The sequence below is a fragment of the Saccopteryx leptura genome, chromosome 1 (assembly GCF_036850995.1).
Source record: "Saccopteryx leptura isolate mSacLep1 chromosome 1, mSacLep1_pri_phased_curated, whole genome shotgun sequence".
Taxonomy (NCBI): domain Eukaryota; kingdom Metazoa; phylum Chordata; class Mammalia; order Chiroptera; family Emballonuridae; genus Saccopteryx; species Saccopteryx leptura.
In genome coordinates this window covers 341,065,439-341,073,338 of record NC_089503.1, presented here as the reverse complement: position 1 = coordinate 341,073,338, position 7,900 = coordinate 341,065,439, and the positions used below count along the sequence as shown (strand labels likewise).

The 7,900-nt window shown below is 44.4% G+C and overlaps 1 protein-coding gene across 3 annotated transcripts in view; it reads left to right on the top strand.

The window, feature by feature from the left end:
• Positions 1–523: 523 nt before the first annotated feature.
• MRAP2 (melanocortin 2 receptor accessory protein 2) overlaps positions 524–7,900 on the top strand; it is a 66,764-nt gene continuing 59,387 nt past the window's right edge. For 2 of the 3 annotated variants that reach the window (XM_066361339.1, XM_066361340.1), the window contains exon 1: positions 524–668. The gene's annotated coding sequence lies outside the window, so the exon portion shown is untranslated. Of the gene's footprint in view, positions 717–7,900 lie in introns of all 3 variants that reach the window. The other variant, XM_066361341.1, reaches the window with a different exon arrangement.

Genomic DNA, 7,900 nt, shown 5'->3' with positions numbered 1-7,900 from the left:
TCTGTCCATAGGTGAAAAAAATTGCAAGTGAGGACCCCAACCAAGAAGCAATATGGAAATATCTTAAATGACAGTGTTATTGTTTTTTGTCAGATATTTAATATTTTTTCATTAATATTTTAAAACTCTTATAACAATCTAGTTCTCTGTATCTCCTGTATTATTCTTATTTAAGTATTAAGTGCATGAAATAATAAACCACCTTTCGATATACCGTTTTGTTTTATTTTTATACTTAAAATAGTCATTAGGGCAGAGAACTGGTTGTTAAATTATTTGAATGTCCGTGTGTGTGTGTGTGTGTGTGTGTGTGTGTGTGTGTGTGTGTGTGTGTGGTTGTGCGTGTGTTTAAAGAATATTCTCAGATTTCTGTTCCGTTCTTCCAGGCAGGTCTTACCCTGACTGTGAGTGAGGGCTGCTGTAGCAGGAAAGGTTTCTGCCAAGCTCACCTCTTCTTGGCCTTGGCATCCTCCGGGTGGGGAGGCGGCCCTTGCACCCCGCACCGCCTCTGGTCGGGAGCGCGCGTCCCCTCCCGACCCCCTCCCCGTGCAGTGCACCATAGCTGGGAGCGATCCGCCCAGCCCTGTGCAGCCGGAGGCGGCGGCGGCGGTGCCGGCAGCTCACGCACCTCCACCTCCGAGCAGCTGCGCCCGCCCGAGCGCCAAGCGGTAACCTTGGGAGGGAGGGGGCTTCCCGGACGAGCCTCCTGCTGCGTGGTAGGAGGGTGGCTCTGACAAAGGCGGTCTGGGGTGGGTTTTAGTTTGGGGTTTGGGGGGCTGGGATGGGAGTGGGATGCGGAGAACTGGGGTTTGAGGGTGTCCAAGGGAAGTGGGGGGCCCGAGTTTAAAACCTTCCAGATGGTCCTCTGATGTGAGTTTCCCACGGAAGGGCTTTAGAAAAGTCTGGAAGCGGCGGCGCCGCCAGGGGCTTGGGTGGGTTTCCTCCTCTCTGCTTAGGAGAGCTGGGTCACACCTCCCGATGGTGAGAAAACTTTCTGCGCTCTGCGTCTCTGTCACCAGTGTGTCTGTCTTCCTCTGAGAGGCCTTTTGGGCGTGGGGTCCCCGTGGGCTCAACCGAAATGCTCTGTCCGCTGGCGGGGGTGCGCGCCCCTGCAGTTTGCAGGGTTCTCAGAATGAACCCTGCTTGACAGGGAATTCATTTTGTTTGCACAGGGACCATGCCCACAAGTCATTTTATTGATTAAACGGAAATATCGGATTCCTTTTTCTCTCTGTTCCATCCTTTCTGCGTAATTAATTACGGAAGATAGTCGCCTCACTAGAAACTTGTTCTGAGGCTTTGTGGGTTCCGCAGCAAAGAAAACACGAGGAATCCGACAGTAGCCTGGGTTAATCTGATGGCAACATAACACTGCAGTGTTCTGAAAGCAAAGATAGCTTGAGGGAGAGTGCCTGTGCTGCTCCGGGGAAGAGAAGGGAGCCCCGTAAATAGTCTCACCAAACCTCCAAAGGTAAATGGTAGTATTTCCAGTTTACACGTGAAGAATATCAGGTTGAGATTTTAACTAAGTTTTCCAGCCGAGTTCCCCAGTTAATAATGGGGTCCGGAAACTAGGACTGTGAGGCTAACGTCCCTTAGGTCCACCACATGGGTCGCATTTTGACCTGAGCCTACAAGGATAAGTCCAGAAAACAAGAGGACACCGTGAGCCGTGATGCCCACAACAGAGTTTTGTTCTGATCAGCAAGATCATTCAGTGTTTATGGGAGAGGAGGGGATAGTAACAGGTGACAGGAGAAAGAGGAGCTCCCAGTCCGTTTCTTTTCAAAATGGCAAGGCCAGCCCAAACCCTGAAGAGGGCTGGTTTGTTCAAGGCCCAAATAGCAAGCATCCTACTGTGCGAAAGCTTCACAGTAACCTTTGAGCAGGCTTCAGAGATGAGAGCAGAGCCAGACTTTTCAAAGGAGGGAAACATTAAATCTTGGCAGCTTCCAGAGTAAATTCTTAAAGATAGCCCAGGATCACCTCCGAAAGAATTTACAAAGACAATTTATGCCAAACTAACTTCTTTCTCTTTTCCAGCAACCTACTGGTCTGTAGATTGGGTCACGCCATATCCATTATTTTTCAGATGTGAGTTATAGCCCATTAGGATAATGACATCAGTGTAGAGAGTTGCACCAGCATTTTTTAAAATATGAAATCATTAGAAGGGAAGAGAAAGCATCAGAATGCATTGTCTGTGTGCAAGGCTAAGAATGGTTTTGTGAAGTGTGTGTGTGTGAATTCCTTTATTATTTATTTTTAACAAATGGCCCCAGGGGTAGGGGTTTACGGGAAGGGGCAGAAAGGGAAGTGAGGCCCCAGCGCCATGACCCCTCCCTGTGAGTGTTGTTCTGCACGGTTTATCCTGCTACCTCTGCGTGGGTATGCATACCTATCCCTGGCTGCCCCCCTCTGCCTTTCCAGGCTAACCCCACTCTGCTCTCAGCGGGGCTCCCCTTCTTTTATTATACGTTGCAAATGGTATCGTCAGCCCAATCTGGAAAACGTAGCCCTTCTCCTCCCCATTTATCTAGGCTCTGAGATGTGGAGTTTATTTTGCCAATCAGAATTTATCTCTAATTTCTTTATTTTTGACCTTTTAATATGCTCATGTCACAGCAACTTAGCTATTTTCTATCTAACACACAGTCCCCTTTAGTCCTCATACCTAGTGGCTGTTGTTATTGATATTTCACAGAGGCTTCCAAAGGAAGGGACCTACCAATAATTCAGTCACTTACCCCCCCCTCCATCATAGACAATCTAAAGTGTGTCCTGCCTTTGCGGAGGCATTTGACAAAGTCTTATACTGTCCTTAAGGATAAGATGGGGGAGGAGTGGACATACTAAAGGCTCTATGCTTCTCCCTGCATCTCCTGGATATCACGCATCAAGAGAAAGACATGGAGGGGACATTTATCAGAGTTGTAGCAACTACGAATCTAAGAGGGTAATCGATGAGACTAATTTTATATCTAGACAAGAGATACAAATACTATAATGTTGAGCTCACAGTAGTGCTGAAGGTCTAGTTCTGAATTTAGGTCCAAAGAGTCCATTGGAGTTGGGGGACTGGGTAAGAAAGGTGAAGGGATTAAGAGTTAAAGAAACACATAAACATGGACAACATCATGATGATTGCCAGAGGGAAAGGGGGTGGGGGAGTTGGAAGGGGGCAAAGTAGGATTAATGGTGGCAGTAAGTGACTTGATTTTGAGTGGTGAACGCACGATGCTCTATGCAAATGATAAGTTGTAGAGTTGTACACTGGAAACCGCATGGCGGCCCTGGCCGGTTGGCTCAGTGGTAGAGCGTCGGCCTGGCGTGCGGAAGTTCCGGGTTCGATTCCCGGCCAGGGCACACAGGAGAAGGGCCCATCTGCTTCTCCACCCCTTCCCCTCTCCTTCCTCTCTGTCTCTCTCTTCCCCTCCCGCAGCTGAGGCTCCATTGGAGCAAAGATGGCCCGGGCGCTGGGGATGGCTCCATGGCCTCTGCCCCAGGCGCTAGAGTGGCTCTGGTTGCAACAGAGTGACGCCCCAGATGGGCAGAGCATCGCCCCCTGGTGGGCGTGCCGGGTGGATCCCGGTCGGGTTCATGCGGGAATCTGTCTGACTGCCTCCCCGTTTCCAGCTTCAGAAAAGTACAAAAGAAAAAAGAAAAAAAAGAGAAACTGCATGGCTTCATTGACCAGTGTCACCTCAACAGATGCAATAAAACAACTGAAAATAAAGGAAGGAGTGTCCCTCATGAGCATTGCTTCATGTGAGAGGAAAACCCTGGGGCTTTGAATGGCCCCCCAAGTTCATTTATTTTATTTTTATCTATTTATTTTATTTTTTAGTGAGAGGAGGAGACAGACTCCTGTGTGCAACCCGACTGGGACCCACCTGGCAAGCCCACTAGGGGTGATGCTCTGCCCATCTGGGGCCCTTGCTCTATTGCAATTGGAGCCATTCTCATGCCTGAGGCAGAGGCTATGGAGCCATCCTCAGCACCCGGGCCAACTCGCTCTAATCAAGCCTTGGCTGCAGGACGGGAGGAGAAGAGAGAGAGAGAGAAACGAGAGGGGGGTGGAGAAGCAAATGGGCACTTCTCCTGTGTGCCCTGCCTGGAAATCGAACCTGCGACATCCACGTGCCAGGCTCATGCTCTACCACTGAACCAACTGGTCAGGGCCTTATTTAATTTTTTTAAATCACTCTTTATTTTTCAATTACAGTTGACATACAATATTATATTAGTTTAATGTGTACACCCCAGTGATTAGACATTATATAACTTACTAAGTGATCATCCCAATAAATCTCATATCTATCTGACCTCATACATAGTTATTAGAATATTACTGACTGTATTCTCTATGCTATACTTTACATCCCATGACTATTCTGTAACTACCAATTTGTACTTCTTAATCCCTTCACCGTTCTCACCCATCCCCCTATCCGCCTCCCATCTGGCAACCCTCAAAATGTTCTCTGTATCTATGAGTCTGTTTCTGTTCTGCTTGTATGTTTATTTTGATTTGTACATTCAATTGTTGCTAGGTATGTATTTATTGCCATTTTATTGTTTATATTTTTTATCTTTTTTTTTCCTCCTTCTTAATGAAGACCCTTTAATGTTTCATTTCACACTGGTTTGGAGGTAATGAACTCCTTTAACTTTTTCTTCTCTGGGAAGCTCTTTATATGTCCTTCAATACTAAATGGTAGGTTTTCTGGGAAGAGTAATCCTGATTGTAGGTCCTTGCTTTTCATCACTTGGAATATTTCTTGCCAGTCCCTTTTGGCCTGCAACGTATCTGTTGAGAAATGAGCTGACAGTCTTATGGGAGCTCTAGTAACAAACTGCTTTTCTCTTGCTGTTTTTAAGATTTTCTCTTTGCCTTTAACCTTTTACATTTTTCATTATGATATGATTTGGTGTGGGCTTCTCTGAGTTCATCTTGTTTGGGACTCTTGCCCTTCCTGAACTTGTATGTCTATTTCTTTCATCTTGTTAAGGAAAGTTTTCTGTCATTGTTTTTTCAAGTAGGTTTTCAATTTCTTGCTCTCCCTGTTCTCCTTCTGGCACCCCCGTGATGTGAATGTTGGTAAGCTTTCAGCTGTTCCAGAGGCTCTTTACACTATTTAACTTTTTTGAATTCTTTTTTTTTCTGTTCTGATTAGGTATTTTTTGCTTCCTTATATTCCAAATTGCTGATTTGATTCTCAGTTTCATCTACTCTACTGTTGATTCCTTGTAAATTATTCTTCATTTCAATTAGTGTATCCTTTGTTTCTGACTGGTTCTTTTTTATAGTTTCTATATCTTTTTTCATGCTGAAGTTCTCACTAAGTTCCTTGAGCATCCTTATAACCATTGTTTTGAACTCTGTATCTGGTAGTTTGCTTGCCTTCATTTCACTTAGTTCTTTCTTTATTTATTTATTTTTTTTAGATTTCTCCTCTTCTTTCATTTGAGACCTGTTCCTTTGTCTCTACAGTTGGGCTGCTTCCCTAGGCTACCAAGTTCTGAATGAACTACACATAACATGAAGTAGCTGCTCCATAGAAAATGGCAGTTGCACTGATAAGGACAGGCCTTTTAATAAACATTTATATGGAGTTTATTATGTGCCAGTCACAGTTATTAGTGTTACACAGTTTTATGTCGATCCTTGTAACAACCCCATCAGTAGGGAGTATAATGATCACCATTACCATTTATCAGATGAGAAGACCAAAGCACAGAGGGACTGAGTCATTTGCACAAGATCACATAACCTGCAAGTAGTAGAGCAAAGATCAGAACATTAGAACCTGCGCCCTTAGCCACTATCATCTACCCCCGCCCAGCAGCATTTGGATTAAAGGAGCCCAGGCCCACTTTACCTAGTGTCCTATTCTGGGTGGCCCCTTTATAGAGGATAGGGACCAACTTCAGACTATTCAGAAGAAGGTGTCCTGGGTGATGAGAATCTGAATGCCCGGCCACATGAGGCACAGGGAGCATTTAACTTAGTAAAAAGGAACCTTGTCCAGTTATGGGGCCAGTCCTCAGACAAGCGAGGCAGAGGGATTAGGTTTGTTCTCAGAAGCTGAGCAAACCAATGCTGAGTGATCTGTCAGGACAGGGGAGAGGATTCCAAACTGGGTAAGGATTTTATGTTGAATTTTATGTCTCTGAATGCCCCTTTCAATGCTCAAATTCCTCAACTTTATTACATATATGAGAAAAGTGAACTTGAACAATAATTGGAAATTAACAAGCTATCCTAATCATTTATATGTACGTATAAAAAATAGGGTACTACATATACACTATGGAATACTACTCAGCCATAAGAAATGATGACATCGGAACATTTACAGCAAAATGGTGGGATCTTGATAACATGATACGAAGCGAAATAAGTAAATCAGAAAAAAACAGGAACTGTATTATTCCATACGTAGGTGGGACATAATAGTGAAACTAAGAGACATTTATAAGAGTGTGGTGGTTACGGGGGAGGAGGGGGGAATGGGAGAGGGATAGGGGGTGGGGAGGGGCACAAAGAAAACAAGATAGAAGGTGACAGAGGACAATCTGACTTTGGGTGGTGGGTATGCAACATAATTGAACGACAAGATAACCTGGACTTGTTATCTTTGAATATATGTATCCTGATTTATTGATGTCACCCCATTAAAAAATAAAATTATATAAAAAAAAAATAGGGTACTAAATCGAAGTTTTTATTGAGACAATTATTCAAGTTATGTGAAATTTGAAAGGAAAGTGCTCTATCACCAAGTACAAATTTCAGTGTCGGTATATGAGAACTTTCTATAACTCATGAAAACCATTGGTCACTTCAAGAATATGAGGGTTGAAAGAGAAGACTTTGTCCAAAGGGATCTTTTTCTTCAAAGGGATCTTTTGTCACTTCCTTTATTCCAAACATAGTGTGGGGGCTATTGTTGCACCACTGGTTGAGTTATACATGTGTTTCCTACTCTGTGGGCTCATGTGGTAGCCTGGGCAGCAGGATCACTTGCTTTTCCAGGGTCTGTCAGGACGAAGAATGCCTGAGGATGTATTGAGGACCCGGTGGGGCCATATGGGAGAGAAGGTTAGCTGGGGCCACTCTAAGTTCAGCCAGAGAGTAAGGGCACCCCAGCAGCTAAGAGTTCCCAGAAATCTAGAGGCTAAGGTAGGAGTGACCAGTCAGTTGTAGGAAAATGAATATCGCTAAGCACCCATAAATAGTGTGAAGACAGATAATACAGTCTTATCCTCTTGCTTTGAATCTGGAGGGGTGATAAGCTGATCAGTAGTTGGGTATAAGGTGGAAAAAGAGAAAATAGTCCAGCTGTCCCCCAATCCCTACAGGAGGCCAGCATGCAGCAGGACCTTGCTGGCACTGGGTAGGAGATTTAGTGTTATAATGAAGTTGGAGTTGCTTTTATTTACACACTGTACATTTTACTTCTTTTGGAACTTTGGAGTAGTAGCTTGAGTAGAGAGTCATGAGGTCTGCTCTAGTGTTGGTCTGAGGGCAGGGAGGATGGATCAAGAATGCATTTTAAGGGGCAGTGGAAGAGAAAAATAAAGTTATTGATCAGATTCCACAAGTTGTGTCAGCTCAGAGAGTATGGATTATATGTGTTTCAGTGAAACAGGGAAGAGTACAGTGCGCTTCCTTGCTGTTACATGTATTTTAGACAGTGGAAGATTTAGAGATAAGAGCCTTTAGAGTGCAAAGGAGTCAGGCTTCAGAAGCCTGGCTCATCAGATAAAAACACAATAAGGACTTGAAATAAAATACTCCGTAAAATTACCAAGGTTCTCAAGCAGACGTTAGTCTGTTCATGGTTGAGAACTTCCTCATGCAGTTATCATGGTCCCCAAAATCACGACTTATCTT